This window comes from Myxine glutinosa, chromosome 3, assembly GCF_964187855.1.
Source record: "Myxine glutinosa chromosome 3, kmMyxGlut1.1, whole genome shotgun sequence".
Classification (NCBI taxonomy): domain Eukaryota; kingdom Metazoa; phylum Chordata; class Myxini; order Myxiniformes; family Myxinidae; genus Myxine; species Myxine glutinosa.
The window spans coordinates 34500147-34520146 of record NC_136263.1 but is presented as its reverse complement, the minus strand read 5'-3'; the positions used below and the strand labels follow the sequence as shown (position 1 = coordinate 34520146).

Genomic DNA, 20000 nt, shown 5'->3' with positions numbered 1-20000 from the left:
GAATCAGCGTCGAGGTTTGATAAAAACTTCTCCACCTTGTCAGGAGAGAAGGATACAGAGTCCAGGAGCAGTTGGGTTCGACTGGGAAAGGTGGGAACAGAGAGAGATGGGTTTGGGACACAAGAGTATAAGTATAAGATTATAAGGGTTTAAGTATAAGATTAACTACGTTCTGCCCTGTGTCCCTTTCCTTCTACCAATCCTTGCAAATAGCGTAAATAAACCCTGTTCTTTCTTCTGATTCGACCGTCCTGTCTTTTCCATCATTGACCGCATGGTATGAATAAGAATCGCTCTAATCGGGTTCTAATAGAAAAGTAATAGCATGAGTCACGTGATATGCATTCCGCTCGGGCGTACTCAATTAAGCGTGGTTTGTGCAAGGCTCGATCCCCGCTTCCGCTGCGCTGTGGGTACCAAAGGTACGTGTGAATTTGTCCCAAAACCCTTTTCCACGTTTGCCCGGAAGTGGCGACGCAGTCTCGCGGTTTCGAAGACCCAAGGAGAAAAAGGGGTTTAATCTCCCTTTTGTAACAGTAACGGGCTACGAAGATCCGAAACAATATATATATATATACATATATATATATATATATATATATATATATATATATATATATATATATATACATATATATATATATATATTGTTACATATTTATGTGAATGTATGTGAATTACCATTCAGGTCTTTGCTTATCCGTGTGTAGTATATTAAGTTGTTGTGTAGTTGTTGTGGTTGGAGGGTCAGGAGCCCTTCTGAAAAGGTGGCCGGAAACGGAAGTGACCGGAAACGGAAGAAAAAAAAGACACGAGGAAGAAAAGGGACGAGTAGTATTCTTCCTCGCCCCGCTCCGACAAAAGGTGGGATCGACCTTGCGCTGCGTGGAAAAGCGGCGTTCCGAAGCCTGTCTGGCGAGAGGAATTACCGGGACGTGTACCTGCCCGGTGGAGACGTCAAGTTGACGTGGGGCCGTGCATCGACCCCGCGTCTGGCATCGTTCGCGGCACCGTCTAAACAGACGCGTGCGGGTCGCACGTTGGGGCCTAACGCGCCTTGCAAGCGGCGTGGGGTTTGGCTTGCTCTACCGTACCCGCTTCGCGTGGCCACGAGGGGCTGCAGCCACGGTGCCTGGTACGATACCTGCCCGGTGGAGAAACGTCCACCCGGGGTTCGTTCAACCGCCCGAGTGCGGCGACGCCGACCAGTATCTGGTCAGGAGGGGCCCAGAGACATTGTGAGGAGCAGAGACCGAAAGGGGGTTGTGAGTACTCACCGGGACACACATATATAAGATGGCCATCTTACTCATAGGGAAGTGCTTGTGAATTGGGAATTGTTGATGGTTGTGTATTGTTGATTGTTCGGGGAAAATCTCCGTGGTTGTGTCATTGAAATTGTATGGTATCATTACCATTGGAAATATATCCTTGAACATCAGTTGTCTCCTGGGTGAAATTCATATGGATTGCGTGGCGAAAGCGCATATATAATACAGCTTGCTGGCGGAGTTCCTCTCACGGTCCGGGGGTCACCGAGACCAGGTATTCACCGAGGGGACCACGTAACAGAATTGGGGGCTCGTCCAAATTACGATTTGCGGTTTCGCAATTGGGTCTACGTCCGGGATTTAAAATTGTATAAAATAATAAAATAATTATTTTTTTATTAATTAAATTTTATTAATTAATTATTAATTGGTAAAAAATTTTTGAGAAATTGGGGTAAAGTCTTGGGTGAAGGTTAACAGGTGTTAACGATAGGCACCATGGCGTTTGTGGCACAGAACTTTGGGGTAACCCCGAGTGAGGCACAGTTCCGAGCGTTGCTAAAGTCGGACCTCTTGAAATTGGCCAAACATTTTAACTTGGAGGTCCGAACTAATTTGAGGAAGGCAGAGTTGCAGGCCACGGTGATACAATCTATGGTGGGATTAGGAACATGGGACGAGTTAGCCTGGGAGTGGCTACCCGAAGAACCAGAAGATGTTGAGCTCCGGAAACTGGAGTTGCAATTACGGAGCCAGGAACGGATTAAAGAAGAAGAAAGGAAAGCAGAAAAAGAAAGAGCAGAAGAAGAAAGGAAAGCAGAAAAGGAAAGAGCAGAAGAAGAAAGGAAAGCAGAAGAGAGGAGAGAAGAGAAACAAGCAGAGGAAAGGAGAGTGGAACGAGAACTCCAGGAAAGGTTAGCAGAAGAAGAAAGGAAAGCAGAAAAGGAAAGAGCAGAAGAAGAAAGGAAAGCAGAAAAGGAAAGAGCAGAGGAAAGGAGAGTGGAACGAGAACTCCAGGAAAGGATGAAAACAGAGGAAAGGAAAGCAGAAGCAGAGGAGAGGAGAGCTGCAAGGGAACTCGAAGCAGAGGAGAGAAAAGCGGAAAGGGAATTAAAGGAACGTGACATGGAGCTTCAGCAAGAAATCAAATTCAAGGAGCTGGAGTTAATGAGAGAACGGGGAGAGGCACCACCTTTGCTGACGGGGTCGACACCTAACCAGAAAACCTGGGAGGTGGGCAGACATGTGAGGCTGGTTCCACCGTTCAGTGAAAAGGAAGTCGCGAAATTTTTTTCACACTTTGAGAAAGTGGCTCGACAATTAAACTGGCCGGAGGAGGCCTGGACCATACTCGTGCAAAGTGTGCTGGTGGGGAAAGCTCAAGAGATTTATTCGGCGCTACCAATGGACCAATGTGCAGATTATGAGGTACTGAAGAAGCACATCCTCAAAGCCTATGAGTTGGTTCCGGAAGCTTACAGACAAAAATTCAGGAATGCCAGGAAGAGGGAGAGTGAGACCCATGTGGAGTTTGCCAGAGTGAAAGAAAACATGTTTGATCGGTGGTGTGAGTCAAAAGGAGTCGGGAAAGACTTAGAGACATTGCGGGACTTGATCCTGGTGGAGGAATTCCAGCAGTGTGTCCACGAGGACATCAAAGTGTACCTGCAGGAAAAGAAAGTACCAAAGTTGTGGGACGCAGCCACCATGGCAGATGATTATGCCTTAACCCACCGAATAGGGGTCCACGAACCTAACTCCTCGCCTAGATCTCCGCAGGGGAGGTGGGGAACAGCAGGTGCGGAGAACGACCATACATGGCGGCGGCCTCGAGATGATTATGGGGACAACTATGATACCCCACCTGTTCGAAATCAGAGGGATGCGGGCCCAAGACAAACTTATAGTTCGGGGGGCCCGAGGCAGACCACGAGTTTTTCCTCCGGGCCTACTTGCGCGTTTTGCAAGAAACCTGGACACTTGATGTCCAGTTGTTACCGCATGAAAAAGACCCAGAGCGGAGTCCGACTACTACGACTCCAAACGCAATGGCCATTGTGAGAAATCGCCATCAAAAGGGTTACCAACCATTTATTTCAGAGGGGTTTGTGTCACGGGATGGAGCCTCGACTAACCGGAAACCGGTTAGGATATTGAGGGACACAGGGGCACATCAATCTTTAATGCTTGAAGGCATTTTGCCATGGCCCGAGGAGACGGCAACGGGGGATAGTGTTCGTTTACAGGGGATCGGGGGCGGTGTTAGTGCTCCCCTTCATGTCATCCATTTGGAGTCCGATTTGGTGTCAGGACCGGTCACCGTCGGTTTACAAGCCACGCTTCCTGTAGAGGGTGTATCTGTGGTTATCGGGAATGATTTGGCCGGGGGGCAAGTTTATGGTAACCTGAGGGTTGGTAAAGAGCCCAGCAGGGAAAATAACGCCACACCAGCTCGGGATGGCGACAAAAGTGCCAAGTTATTTGTAGGGGGACTGAACTTCAAAACAGAGGAAGAAGTTCTGACCTCTGTCTTCAACAGATATGGGCCGCTGGTGGAAGTGCGGTTGGTAAGAGACTGGGAAACGCAACAGTCAAGAGGGTTCGGCTTTGTCACGTTTGCCAGCACAAAAGACGCCAGAGAGGCAGAGAAGAATTGGAATGGCAAGGATTTGGAGGGTCGGACCATAACAGTAGGGAAGGCATTTCGTAGACGTCGAGAGGTCTACAGGAGAGGACAACTGGGCGGTAGTTTTGGTGGTGGCCGCAATCAATATTATTATGGAGGCTCCCTGAGTTACGGCCGCTCCCGAAGGAAGGATTGGCAAAGTAGGGGCCGAGAAGGAGACCGCTATTCCTGGGACTACAGGGACAAGTGGTCCCACCCTAAGTATTAGGGAAGTTCTGAGAAGTTGAAGCACTGAATGCGGTGGAGCCGCCGAGCCAAGATTCCTACACGGATTAACCGTGAACGCCGTTCCTAAAGGCGTCCATGTAGTGAACTTTCATGCACGGACTAACCGTGAACTCCACGTTCCTCAAGGCGCCCATGTAGAGAACTTTCCTGCACGGACTAACCGTGAACTCCACGTTCCTAAAGGCATCCATGTAGTGAATACTCGGCTTGGCCTCCCGGAAAAAGTGCTATCGAGTGGCTTAACTTTGGATCTTTGATCAACCCCTTAACCTTCATTCACAAGAAACTGACGGTCCAAGTCAGAGGGTCATGAGATGGAGTTTGATTTGGCAGGGACAAGGTCGTTGCTGGTGCTTAGTCCAGAGTGAGTAATCTGGAGGGGTTGTGGTGAAATTTTGGTTGCTTTATTTTTAAGTGATAACTGTGCCCGGGGGGAACTGATAATGTGGGGGGGTTGAGTTATCTGGTTTGTTTCTCCAAATTGGCCGGCAAAGAAAGTTTTCGCTGGGTTCAAACTTTCTTTCTTGAAGGGGGGGAGTGTTACATATTTATGTGAATGTATGTGAATTACCATTCAGGTCTTTGCTTATCCGTGTCTAGTATATTAAGTTGTTGTGTAGTTGTTGTGGTTGGAGGGTCAGGAGCCCTTCTGAAAAGGTGGCCGGAAACAGAAGTGACCGGAAACGGAAGAAAAAAAAGACACGAGGAAGAAAAGGGATGAGTAGTATTCTTCCTCGCCCCGCTCCGACAAAAGGTGGGATCGACCTTGCGCTGCGTGGAAAAGCGGCGTTCCGAAGCCTGTCTGGCGAGAGGAATTACCGGGACGTGTACCTGCCCGGTGGAGACGTCAAGTTGACGTGGGGCCGTGCATCGACCCCGCGTCTGGCATCGTTCGCGGCACCGTCTAAACAGACGCGTGCGGGTCGCACGTTGGGGCCTAACGCGCCTTGCAAGCGGCGTGGGGTTTGGCTTGCTCTACCGTACCCGCTTCGCGTGGCCACGAGGGGCTGCAGCCACGGTGCCTGGTACGATACCTGCCCGGTGGAGAAACGTCCACCCGGGGTTCGTTCAACCGCCCGAGTGCGGCGACGCCGACCAGTATCTTGGTCAGGAGGGGCCCAGAGACATTGTGAGGAGCAGAGACCGAAAGGGGGTTGTGAGTACTCACCGGGACACACATATATAAGATGGCCATCTTACTCATAGGGAAGTGCTTGTGAATTGGGAATTGTTGATGGTTGTGTATTGTTGATTGCTCGGGGAAAATTCCGTGGTTGTGTCATTGAAATTGTATGGTATCATTACCATTGGAAACATATCCTTGAACATCAGTTGTCTCCTGGGTGAAATTCATATGGATTGCGTGGCGAAAGCGCATATATAATACAGCTTGCTGGCGGAGTTCCTCTCACGGTCCGGGGGTCACCGAGACCAGGTATTCACCGAGGGGACCACGTAACAATATATATATATATATATATATATATATATATATATATATATATATATATATATATATATATATATATACATACATATACATACATACATACATGCATACATACATATATATATATATATATATATATATATATATATATATATATATATATATATATATATACATATACATACATGTATGTATGTCTATGTATATATGTATGTATGTATATCTATATCTATATATATATATATATATTGTTGTGGATTTGAGAATGGTGTTGTAGTTTTTATTATCGTTGTAAGTGTAATGAAATTGTTGTAAATATCACCCTCCTTCCTCCAGTTGTTGTGTATCAAGGTCAAAAGGTCGTTCCCGTAGTTATTTCATATACCACACGTAGCCAATCATATATCCTTGTTTAGTAGTTATCTCCTTATTATGTGTATTAGATTAAGGCTGTGTCTTCCATTAATTAACACTCCATTGCACCAAAGTGGAATAAGGTAGATTCCCTGCACATCCCCCCCTTTCGTCAATTGCCAACTGCATTGGGTGGTTTGCTGCATTCTGCCGCTGGTGTGGGGTTGTGTTTGTTTTCACCCCAAACTCCATTGAGCACGAGGTCATCTCGGAGCCGAAGGTGGGAGGAGTCAGCCCAGCGCCAGGAACAAGGCGTGGCCTTGCCAACGCCTCCTCCGGGGGCGGGATCGGTGGGCCCTCGCGGCCAATCAGGGCCGAGGCGACCTCACCGATGGGCGTGTCCTGGAGGCCGGCGGCTTGATCGCCCGAGGCGAGATATAAGCACGCGCAGAAGCCTTTGTGAGAGAGACGGGAGATATACGGCGAAGAGACAGCAAACTATTAAGTTCAAGAGGGAGGAGTCCAGAGAGCGAGTTCAAGAGAGGGAGAGAGCCAAGAGAGTGAGAGAGTCCTGCGAGTTGTGAGACAGAGAGAGAGAACCCGTCACGCCAGACCCCCCCCACGAGCAGCTTTGACTCCACCAGGTAGCGTTGGCTCCACCAGGCAGCTCCGACCCGTTACCCAGCGGGAACCAGGATCGGTGGCATCGGTGGCCGTCGAGGTCCAGCCCGACCTCCCGTGCGGGATCAAGCTCCAGCCAGCTCCGTGCCTTCCTCTCCCTCCAGCCATCCACCTCCTGCCATTCCTGTCATCATCCCCTGTGTAAGTGTGCTCGTAGTCTGTCTTTGTGTGTCTTGTCCCTGGGTATAAGTAAGACTGCCATAGGTAAGCTAGCGTTGCACTGTGTCTCCTTGCTTCTTTCTGTTTTTTATTTTATTATCCTTCCTTCTTCCTTGGTGTCTTTAATTGTGTAAATAGTAGTAATAAATAGTATTCGCATTCCCAACCTTTTGCCTTTGTCTTCTTCTTCTTCACATCCGTCGTCTTTGTCTTTTCCCCATTGACAACCTGTGGCACGATTTGGCCAACGTAAAGAATCGGGTCTAGTCTTGGTAAACGGCTCACGCCGCAGTTCGCTTCACTCGGCGCAAACATCCAAACCATTACGCTGCGGCCGTGAGCGGGGGAGTATTTCCTCGCGTGCCGGGAAGCGCTGGTAATTAGGTCATAGGACGTTTGGGCCTACTACCCTACCCAGCGCCGACCGGGCGTGGCGTCATACCCCCGGGACCACGTCGGTCAGTCATAAGCGAGGGGATTAATCCCCCCTTGGTAAGTGGGGAAGGCCGACGTTGGATTCCGTAACAATATATATGTATATTGTTATGTCTGGTGGTAGAGCAATATGTAGAGCAGGTAGAGCTGAATAGGTAACATGCTTCGAGGTGTCGCGGTAAGGAAAACTACCCTGTAATAAGTTCATGTGTAGGCGTTTGTCGGTTAAGATGTATAATTGTGAATCTACCAGGAGGTTCGAGTGATAGGTAGTGTGGGGATTAATGAGTAGCGTCCTTGTATGTCTCACCTAGTTAGCCAAACCTTTGTCCCTTTTGGCACTGCACACCACTTAGACATTAGTTAGGACCTTTAGTACAAGACTAAGTAACGCCCTCCCCTGACATGACTTGGGAAGAGACCAGGCCAGGACACCGCCGATAATGGCCACCACTGTTTGCACCTCCGACAGGCCTATCCACGTTGAGTACCACGCCCAGGAGGGCTGTGCTCGTTTGGCGTGAATGGACGCGGGAGGCGCGAAGCGGGTCGACAGAGGGCGGGAAGTTACGAGGCTCTGATTGGTTGGCAGCGCGCCAATGCTGACGTCACGGGCCAGCAGATATTAACGAGCGCCAGACGCCATTTTAGTCAGTCGAGTTGGAGTAGGACTGGCAGTTGGTTCGCAGTTCACGGCCTGAGTAGCCGAGTCGAGTTGAGTTGCGCAGTTGTGCAGGAGGACTGGCAGACGAGTTGGTTTGGAGTTCACGGCCTGAGTAGACGAATCGAGTTGAGAGTTGTGAGTTGGATCCCGAGTTGAGAGGGCAGTTCGTTTGAGTGTACAGAGTTGGACTTCTACTCTGTACAAGTCCAACTTGCCTTGACAGTTGGTTTTGACAGTTGGTCAAAAAACCAACTTGACAGTTGACCAACTTGACACTTGACACCAAGTCTTGAAACCAACTTGACACCAAAACAAACTTGACAGTTGGTTTTGATCCAGAGAGTTGAATTCGCAGAGACAAGGACTGTGGTTCGAAGATCGACCTCGTTTGGAGCCGCTGGCCTGCGTTGGGTGCTTTGGAGCTTGGTGCACGGACCTCGTGGGCGGCGAGAGGATCGGAGCTTGGAGCGAGGCCTACCTCTTGTGCAAACTATCGGAGCGTGGAGCGATGCCTCGTGGGTACATCGGGGCCGAACGGAGCCGTGGTGGATGGCAAACAATACACGACGACAGACAGATAAGCTCACACCACATTTCACGATTCAACATAACGTGTTCTTTTTATTCATTCGTATCCCCTCGTCTCGTTTCTGAAATCTGTGGGTGTGTGGGATCCCAATTCAGCTACCTTATTTTTATTATTGGAGCGTATTTTCCTGTCCCTGCTTTTATTTGAATAAACCCTTGTATTATTTTGCATCCCCTGTGAAACGTGTGCCCGCTTGAGTTAATCCCTTTGCAGGACTGGTGCTATGCCGGCACGCTGCAGTTAAGTGCTTTCGCTGCAGCCTCCATTTTCCTTCTTCCTCCCGCGCGGCCATAGCCGAATCCGTGTTTGGGTAGATGCCTCCGAATAAGACCGTTTTGGCCATCCGCGACTCTGTTGTTAACCGGAGTTGCGCGACAATATATATATATATCTGTGCAGTGTCTTTCTTGTCTTGTGTTGTCTTGTCACTGAACTATTCCCTCAAACTTTTGTGAAATCGTACCAAACTTCTGGTATGCACCTATCTCTCCGGTGTGTATTTTCTAAGGGTATTTTTTTTTAATGTTGAAATTTTTATTGTTATTTTGGAAATTAAAAAAAAAAAAAAAATTCAACTTAAATCTTCAACTTAAATTTTTCATAAAATGTAATATCATGTAAATTACAAATATATTTGCGCAAAATAATTGTTTGTATAATGATTGGTTTAAACCATGACAATACAGCAACTCAGGTACAGGCATCCATCTGCATGTGCACATATCTGGGCATTGTCTGTTATCACTGAAGTACTCCCTCAAACTTTTGTTTCCGTGGTTGTGAAGTGTTTTTAATGACGCGGCTGTGAGGTGTTTTGAATTACGTGTTGGTGAGGTGTTTTGAATTACGTCGTGGTGAGGTGTTTTCAATTATGTGGTGGTGTGGTGTTTTGAATTACGTGGTGGTGAGGTGTTTTGAATTACGTGGTGGTGAGGTGTTTTTAATGACTTGGTGGTGAGGTGTTTTGGGTTACGTGGTGGTGAGGTGTTTTGAGTTACGTGGTGGTGAGAGGTTTTGAGTTATGTGGTGGTGAGGTGTTTTGAATTACGTGGTGGTGAGGTGTTTTGAATTACATGGTGGTGAGGTGTTTTGAATTACGTGGTGGTGAGGTGTTTTGAATTACGTGGTGGTGAGGTGTTTTGAATTACGTGGTGGTGAGGTGTTTTTAATTACGTGGTGGTGAGGTGTTTTTAATTAAGTGGTGGTGAGGTGTTTTTAATTACATGGTGGTGAGGTGTTTTTAAGTACGTGGTGGTGAGGTGTTTTTAATTACGTGGTGGAGAGGTGTTGGTAATTACGTGGTGGTGAGGTGTTTTTAATTACGTGGTGGTGAGGTGTTTTTAATTACGTGGTGGTGAGGTGTTTTTACTTACGTGGTGGTGAGGTGTGTTTAATTACGTGGTGGTGAGGTGTATTAAATTACGTGGTAGTGTTGTGTGTTTAATTACATGGTGGTGAGGTGTTTTTAATTACTTGGTGGTGAGGTGTTTTGAATTTCTTGGTGGTGACGTGTTTTGAATTACATGGTGGTGAGGTGTAATCATCCCAAACTTTCAGTCTGCACAGACCCCTCCCATATGGACGTGCTGAGGGGTTATTTTTTGAATTGTTTTTTTTTTCAACTTAAATCTTCACCGAAATTGCTTATAAAAATGTAATATCACAAACACTGCAAATAAATTTGTGCAAAATAATTGTTTGTATTACGATTGGTGTAAATCATGACAACACAGCAACTCAGGTACAGTCATTATCCTCAGCTAAAACAAGCCCGTTCCTCTGTAACAACACGTGGTGAGGTGAGCGTGGCGAGCCGAGCCAAGCTAGTGTATATATTTAAAAAATATATACATATATGTGTATATATACAGTGACGTGAAAAAGTAAGTACACCCAATGTAAGGTTTTGACTTTTTCAACATATTTCAACATATAGCTATTTGATCTTCATTTCAACAATATTGATAGATAAAGATGATATAATATAACAAATATCCTGAAACATTTACATTTTGTAGTCCATTGTATAATTTAAATAAACATAAATGCAAATTTCGCATGTGGAAAAAGTAAGTACACCCTTCGCTCGAATAGGTGGTATTGCCCCCTTTAGCAGAAACAACCTCAAGTCGGCGTTTCTTATAACTGTCTACCATTCTCCGACATCGACTGGGAGAAATTTTTGCCCACTCCTCCATGCAGAATTCTTTCAGCTGTGCGATGTTTGAAAGGTTTCTTGCATGCACAGCTCATTTCAAATCCCCCCACAACATTATCGATGGGATTTAGATCCGGGCTTTGACTTGGCCATTCGAGAACCCTCCATTTCTTTCTTTTCAGTCATTCCTTGGTGGATTTACTGGTATGTTTCGGGTCATTGTCATGTTGCAAGGTCCACCTTTGGTTGAGCTTCAACTTTTCAACAGATGGCCTCACATTATCCTCAAGCACCCTCTGGTACAATGAAGAATTAATAGTGGATTCTATGATAGTGAGCTGCCCAGGCCCTGATGCAGCAAAGCTGCCGCAAACCATAGTATTTCTACCACCATGCTTTACAGTTGGCATCAGGTTTTTGTGGTCAAATGCTGTCTTTGGTTTTCGCCAAAGATGTCTTCTAGTACTGTGGCCAAATAGCTCTACCTTTGACTCATCTGTCCAGAGCACATTGTTCCAGAAGTGCTGGTCTTTGCCTAGGTGTTCATTGGCAAACTTTAGTCCTGCCCTGATATTCTTTCTGGACAGCAAAGCTTTCCTCCTGGCACACCTCCCACGTAGATCAAATTTTTGCAGCCTCTTTCTAATGGTAGACTCGTGCACTTTGACATCAACAGTGGCAAGAGCTACCTGTAGGTCCCGTGATGACATTCTGGCGTTCTTAGAGACTTCTTTCAGCATCTTGCGGTCTGCTCTCGGGCTGAACTTGCTGGAGCGGCCTGACCTGAACAAGTTCGCAGTTGTTTGGAATATTCTCCACTTGCAGATGATCTTCCGGACAGTCGAATGATTGATTTCAAATTGACTGGAGATCTTTTTAAATCCCTTCGCAGACTCATAGGCATCTATAACCTTCTTTCTGAAGGCCTCAGAGACCTCTTTTGATCTAGGCATGGTGATGCCGCACACTTCAACAACAAAGAGCAAACCAAACTAAATGTCTGAGGTTTAAATAAGACAGGTTCCTCCAAGATCCTCTCTAACAATGTTCTAATCATGTGCACCTGAGATGGTGCACCTGATTTTAATTTTAGGTATTTGAAGTAGTGATAAATGCAGGGGTGTACTTACTTTTTCCACATGCAAAATTTGCATTTATGTGTATTTAAATTATACAAAGGACTACAAAATGTAAATGTTTCATGATATTTGTTATATTATATCACCTTTCTCTATCAATATTGTTGAAATGAAGATCAAATAGCTGTATGTTGAAATATGTTGAAAAAGTCAAAACTTTACATGGGGTGTACTTACTTTTTCACGTGACTGTATTTATATATGCAGTCAAATCCCACTCCCGGACACCAATTGTTACGGATCCGGGGGACGGCACTCCCGTTAGCAAGGGGGGGGGTGGGGGGGGGGGTTAATCCCTTTGTCCTGTTAAGCTGGCCATCTCCGCCGGTCCTGGAAGTATGACGTCACGCCCGGTCAGCGCTGAATAGGGTAGGAGGCTGTTTCTTCCTATGACCTAAATACCAGCGCCTTCCGGTACGCAAGGAAATACTCCCGCCCGTGTCGCAACGTATTGGATGGATTACGCCGAGCGAAGCGAGCCGCGACACGGGCCGCTATCAATGATTAACCCGATTATCAACATTGGCCGAAAATCGTGCCACAGGTACTCAATGGAAAGAAATCACGAAAGCGATTGGACGAGAATGAAAACCCAAGAATAAGGAGGAACTGGTATTTATTACTATTATTTACAAAACCAAATGAAGAGAAGGAAAAACGAATGCAATATAGAGAGGAAGAAGAAGACACAGCGCAATTCTTAAACAAGCTTACTTATACCCCGGACAAGACCACAGCACAAACTCACGTACACTCATGGGATTGCATGCAGGAATGGCTGGACGGATGAGAAGGTTCAGGGCTGTGCCGAATGGCCGGGCCAGGAGCGAGCAGCCGCCGACTCTCCGCACTCGGGTCCACACCGCAGGGTTGTTCGCAGCAGCGCGTCGGAGCTTCACGCGGCAGGGGCTGTTTTTAACAGTGTCTCCCTCTCTTGTACCTTTGCAGGTTGCGCGTCTCTCTTCACCGAACTCGTCAAGCGCCTCCCTCCACAGAACTGTGTTCGTGCTCCCTCATTCATCTGCCATTCAGCTTGACCACACCTTCTCCTTGCTCGTCTTCTTAAGCAGTCCCTTCCTTTGCTTTTATTGGCCTTGGCCGTATGAAGCCGCCGGACCCGATGACACGCCTGCCTGTTTTCTCACCTCGGTGCTGGTTCGCTGGCAAGGGCTCTTTTGCTCCACCCTTGGTGACGAGGTGATGCCACGGCCGTGATTCGGCAGCTCCTCCCCCTTCTTCTCTGAGATGACCTCGTGGTCAATGGAGGTTTTGAGGCGCTGAGGACCGAGCCAAAGGGCAGCGAACGCTGCCGTACTGGCGTTTTTAGGCCATGGGGATATTACAGGGGATCTATCTTATTTGATTTGATGCAACGGAGTGTCAATTATTGGAAACACCGCCTTACCTGAAACACAGAATAACGAGATAACTATAGAGAGGTCCTATGATTCGCTACGTGCTTGTACATGGACAACTCGGGTGCACCTATTTCAATTAACAGCCAATTATGGGGAAATGTACACAGGGATTATTTATAAGGGAATTTAATACTAAATTTACATGTGAAGGTTCTAAAAACCGCAACAATATGTTTACACTTTCCCCTGCAGTGTTTTATTACAACACGCTGTTTTTCTTCCTATTTAAAAGGCTTTTTCAATTTCCTCATCAAATCATTCCATTTCAAAAAAAATAAAATCTCTTACAGTCCTTTCTTTCTACATGCTCTAAACTCACCGTCATTCCACCCCTGTTCTATCATTTTCAAATGGATCTCTAACTTGAAAATCACAATAAACCCAGTTTGTAATAAATGTTCGTTTTTCATTAATCATCCACTTTCTAAACTCCCCCCTCACCTCTCCCTTTCAATTCTCCCACCTCACCCCTCCCCTCCTAAACTCCCCCCTTGCCCCTCCCCTCCTAAACACCCCCCTTGCTCCTCCCCTCCTAAACTCTCCCCTTGCTCCTCCCCTCCTAAACTCCCCCCTCACCCCTCCCCTCTAAATTTCTCTACTCACCCCTTCCCTTCAAAACTCCCCCCCTCACCCCTCCCCTTCAAAACTCCCACCTCACCCCTCCCCTTCAAAATGACCCCCCCCCCCACCCTCCCCTTCCAATCTCCATCCATACTATCTTTCTCCAATTCCTCCCCTTCCCCCTCCTCCTGAAAGCTGCCTCCTCCCCACTTCCTCTCCCTTCATTCACATACCTCCAACCTCCTCCAACCTTCGACTTCACTCTGCCACCCCTAAAACAACACCTTGCTGTGCCTCATCCCATCACCATCAAACCTTTTGTCCTCCTCATCCTTCCTCTTCTCCTAGCTCTCCTGCAATCTCTGACACAGTGTCGACAGCTCTCCCTACCTCCCCCTCTCCTACCTCATCTTTCCATACCCATCCCCTCCCTTGTCCTGTACCCGATGCTCCCCCTCCCTCTTCTTTAATGGTATGGACCTCAAACATCCGGGGCCTTTGCTCAAACCTGATAGATCTCTCCATACAGGTTGCTTCTGACAATCCAGACTTGATCTGCTAAACAGAAACTTTCCTCCTTCAAGATGTTTCCGATTCCTTAATATCTCTTCCTGGTTACTCCATCCTCCGATATGATATACCTGAGCCTCGTCCTGGTGGTGGGGTTGCTATCTTTATCAAAAACTCTCTTCCTCACTCTTTTTGCACTGCCCTCTCTCCACCCCACCCCCAGGAGTACCTCTGGCTACAGCTTCCTCTCCGCTCCCACCTTTTGTTCATAGGTGTTCTGTTCCGTCCTCCAAACAGTGATGACTCCATTTACATTGTAGTGAAAATGTATCATGTGCTGCATTGTATCAAAGTTGAACCCAGGTGTGATGCTCACTTAAACCGCTGAGAGGCGTCTATAAGACCTCGGACGTCCGCGACTCGGGCCACTCCTGCGACATTATACTATGACATGTAGACTTGAATGGTACGTACCCGCACATATTCTAGGCTTGCTTGCATTGACTAATATAATCGATCCTTCCTATTTGATGCCAAGATCCTGATATATATATTGCATGATTGTATTTTACAGGATGATGCCAGAGATCTGATTGATATTAAACCTACCTATGGGACAAAGTTGTGGACTTGGTTCATTTTCACAACACTTAATATCAATCAAGATCTGCGGAAATGGCAGGACACTGGCCAGGTGATCGCAGATCCCAGATGAGCGTTTCCCGACTTTCTCCACGCTCCTGCGATGCCCACCTCGGAGAAGAATGCCCAGCGGAGGACCCGTCGAGCTAGCTCCAGCCACGGAGCTCCGACTACTCTCGCTGCCAGTCTGCCACGAAGGGACCGGATGCATCAGAACCTCGCAAGCATTTTGTTCCGGAACCGCGTCGTCAAAGCACGAACTGCTCTCCCGAGGACCGAACGCCGGAGCAGGCATGACGAACTCCAGCAAGACGCCTGGAGAACGATGCTACTGGGAAACGTCCTGCGGCTGGAACCCCGTCAGGTCGACGGACGTGCTTGGAGCCGAAGGTACGAGTCTAGCCTCGGTTGCGGGAAACGCTAACGGCTTCGTCTGAGAGAATCATCTTAGATTTGCGTGCCTCGGCCCGAGATGAGATTTCCACGCGAGTGTTCGCGACTCCCATGTCTGTCATGCCTCACCCGGCCGGCCTACCCGACCGATCGCTGCTCGTCGGAATCACCTCCTACGCAAAGCCGCGCGCTGCACCCATCGCGGGCACTACTCAGTGAGGCCGGCGATTCTGATCGCTGCTCGTCGGAATCACCTCCTACGCGCGAATCACGCGCGTTGCACCCATCCCGGGATGGAAACCCTCTTACGCACGAATCGTGCGCGCTGCACCCACCGCGGGATGGAACCCCTCTTACGCACGAATCACGCGCGCTGCACTATTGCTGGATGGAACCCCTTCAATGCGCAAATCGCGCGCGCTGCACCATTGCTGGATGGAATCCCTCCTATGCACGAATCGCGCGCGCTGCACCATTGCTGGATGGAATCCCTTCTATGCATGACGCGCACGTTGCGCACGCTGCACCATCGCTGGATGGAACCCCACCTACACGCGAATCGCATGCGATTCCCCTCGCAGGCCGTACTCGGCGAGGCCGGCGGCCCCGATTGCTGCTGGTCGGAATCTCACCTACGCGTGGCTACTCAACGAGGCCGGCGAACTCCGCTGCCCAGAGTCGTCTCAACGCATGAGGCTCGTCCGGCACCACTCGAGGACTCGCCACAGCACGGATGTTCGGCTTGTCGGCGCCGTCATCTCTGTCCCGATTAACGGACAGGCAGCGAGCCTCGTCTGGCGGCAGTTTCTAAGGACGTCGAGCGGGATCTTTATAGACTTTCACGGCACTCGGGCACTGCAGGGGAATGTCGTATCAAGCTAGATGATCATATACCATAGCACGATGTATTCAGATGACTAGATGATCATTTACCATAGCACGATGTATTCTGATGATCGCCGACATGGCGATGGGTCTCGCCCATCATCCTCTTTGCTCGGGTGATAGCGGAATGGCTACCGCACTGTTGACACTATTCCCCGCGTCTAACTCCGGACAAACACGGCCCGAAAGCTATCAAACGAGACGCTACTTCAGGACGTGCAATTTATCGCTGCCCAGCGTGCTCACCCACTCGACTCGGCGTACCGCGCTGGTTCGACAGGCCGAGTTCGACTTTCGGTTTTCCCTCGAACGCAGTGCACCCTAGGTATACAATCCACTCGTCGACCGGGTTCGTATTCAGTACCCCAATCTCGAGCCCGCTCGTTTGCTCCGTGCGGGGATACCGCTCAGCTGGAACTCCGCACCAGGAATCCGAGGACGGGGCGAATCGCCGTCAAACCCGCCCGCACGCGCCCGGACCAATTGATGACGTCACCGACTAATCACGCGTTTGCCCTACGACGCCATTAACATAATTGCGTGCTTCACGCGCTGTCGTCATCGGGGTTCGTCTCCTCGAGTTTCCATGTACCCGAGTAACTCCACAGATAGAGGAAATACTCAACCTGACCGCCCCAGCACAAACGTGCGTGTCATAACGTGGCGGTACCTAGAGGTCGCGCCGACGCCATGTCTAGCACTCAACGGGGACTCCTGCCGTTATTCGCTGAGACCATCGGCCTTCGGGGCGTCAAGCACTCAACGGGGACTCATGCCGTTATTCGCTGAGACCATAGGCCATCGGGGCGTCTAGCCAACAACGAGGTCTTATGCCGTTATTCGCTGAGACCATAGGCCTTCGGGGCGTCTAGCACTCAATGGGGACCCATGCCGTTATTCGATAGGACCATTGGGCATTTGGGGGTGCATTTGGGAGTACCTCATGAAATGGTAACATTGAGCGTGGCGCCCGACTCCCTTGTCTCCTGAGCAGGTCACGGAGGCACCGTCCTGCCTGTTCGCCCTTGACTCTGGGCTTGTTGTTTCTAGGTCAGAGCTCTTGGCTCGTTTCCACGACACGTTTCGAGACTGCGAGACGCCTCGCCCGGCCGCTGCCCGTTTCCATTTCCCTCTGACCCAGACTGTGAAGGTCGCTCGACTTCGGTACGCAGCGCGCAGCTGCAATCTTGGAAGGGGAGGGGGGGGGGGGGATGGCTGAGTGAGGGGAGTCTCTCGGTAGCGATCCAGCTAGATCCGAGCCATTCAATGGCGGCACTGAATGGATGGGAGAACATTAGAACATTCTCTCGGTTTGTCGATAGGAAAATCCATGGATGGACAATACATCCGGGACATTGCTAGATCCGAGCCATTCAATGGCAGCATTGAATGGATGGATGTTCCGGCTAGATCTGAGCCATTCATTGAATGGATGGATGGATGGATGTTTGGCAAATGTGGTATAGCCGATCTTCTTCGTTCCGCCGAGCTTTACCCTTCGTTCCGCCGAACCGCTGAGAGGCGTCGAAAAGACCTCGGACGTCCGCGACTCGGGGCCACTCCTGCGACATTATACTATGACATGTAGACTTGAATGGTACGTACCCGCACATATTCTAGGCTTGCTTGCATTGACTAATATAATCGATCCTTCCTATTTGATGCCAAGATCCTGATATATATATTGCATGATTGTATTTTACAGGATGATGCCAGAGATCTGATTGATATTAAACCTACCTATGGGACAAAATTGTGGACTTGGTTCATTTTCACAACATACATCTCCCTGTCTGACAAAGTGGACCAACTTCTATCCACTCATCCCAACTCTCTCTTCCTCATAAGTGGTGACTTCAACTGTCATCATGCCAGCTGGCTGGGTGTGGGTTCCTCTCACACCAGCCATGGCACCTCAGCAAAGGACTTCTGCGACTCGCTGGGACTGACACAATCTGTCATTTTCCCGAACCGGATCTCAGTCAATGGAGTATCTTCTCTTCTAGACTTGGTTATGACTAACTTCCCTGCAAATGTCTGCTGCTCTTCTTCGGCTCCAATTGGTTCTTCTGATCATTTGTTTGTTAAAGTGGACATCTCTCTGGCCATTCTCAGAGAGCCTCCTCAGTGCCGACGAGTCTGGCACTTCACTCAGGCTGACTGGCACGGTCTTCAAGCAGCCATCAATCATCTGGACTGGTCTCCCATCTCTACTGCCTCTGACATCAACTCTTCCTGGGAATTCTTCGAAAGTAAACTGCTCTGTCTCTCGCATGCACAGATTTATCCCATCTCATCTTCAGTTGTCATATTCTTCCTCCCATCCATGGAACACTGAAGCTTATGGTGAGGCAGTTGCCATGAAGCAACTTGCCTTCACCTCATGGAAGGCTAATCCAACTGAAGGTAATCTCAGTTCCTTTCACAAAGCTTGGAACAAGTGTGTGTCTACCCTCAGGATAGCCAGGAAACAATATCTCTCGACTCTCAAGACTGAACACTCAAACCTGTCTCCCTCCTCCAAATCCTGGTTGTGTCTGGCCAAATCTGTTTCTGGGTTTTGTTCCCCTCCTTACCTCAAATGGCTACACAGCTGACACCGCACGTGAAAAAGCCGAATGCCTCAACTCTGTGTTTGCCTCAAAATCTTGTGTCCAAAACCCATCTCTCTCTGTTCCCACCTTACCCAGTCGAACCCAACTGCTCCTGGACTCTGTGTCCTTCTCTCCTGACAAGGTGGAGAAGTTTTTGTGAAATCTCTACTCTGATTCTGCAACTGGACCAGACGGCATCAGCCCACAGGTCTGAAAATCCCGCTCTGCCGCTCTATCTCATCCTCTCTCTGTTCTCTTCACCCTCTCTTTTGCTCAAGGTCATCTGCCATCTGCTTGGAAATCAGCCAACATTACCGCTTTACACAAAAAATGTGCAAAAACAGATCCTTGCTACTACAGACCAATCGGCCTGCTCCAAATAATCAGCAAGGTCATGGAATCAATCAATCAGCAAGGTCATGGATTCTCAATTGGGACGACCTATACAACTTCGTGAAGTTTTGTGACAATCAGTTTAGAATCGTGACCTGTAGGCCGGTGACAAAAACAGACAAACAGACAGAACCATAAACGCAACCGACCAATATACTTGAAAAATCTTCGATTTTGCAAGTAACAAACAAACGGACATTTCACTTTTATAGAAATCGAAATGTACGTATATACGTTCCAACATGCAGATATGCCAACATGGGCCCACGAGTGTACACGAGGGTGCGACACACCATCAATCCTTCGGCCTCCTGTGAGGACTACGGCTCAACTAGCTCAAGCAGGCCAATGTGGTGAGCACCTGCTGCCATCTCAGCCATCACCACGGCCTCGGATCTGGGAGGCACAGTCACAGTGCATGGCACCTCCAGCCACATCCCCTGTGCCTCCTCGACATCCCCCAGTCCGACCAACTGCAGCCTCTCAGTACCCAACCACATGTGACCTCGCCCATGGTCTAGTTGACAGTCATGTTCCATCAGGAAGCACAATCCCAGAAGATACTGGTCGCACACCTCTGCCACCTATGCCACCACATTTACCTCCAGACAGCCCAACTCCATCCCCACAACCCCGCAACCCAATATCGGAGCAGTCGCCCCCTTAGCCAGTTGAAGGCTGTGTCCTGTTCAAAAATAGTCAAGAAAACAAATTCATTACCAGTCACTATCCACTTACAGTAAAAATGCCTCATTTGGCTTATAAATATAACCCGAAGAGCACCTCCCTC

At 48.6% G+C, this 20000-nt stretch overlaps 1 protein-coding gene across 1 annotated transcript in view; it reads right to left on the bottom strand.

The window, feature by feature from the left end:
• The window catches only part of LOC137412564 (cation channel sperm-associated protein 2), an 81241-nt gene that overhangs the window by 31859 nt on the left and 29382 nt on the right, over positions 1 to 20000 (bottom strand). The gene's annotated exons all lie outside the window — the stretch shown is intronic.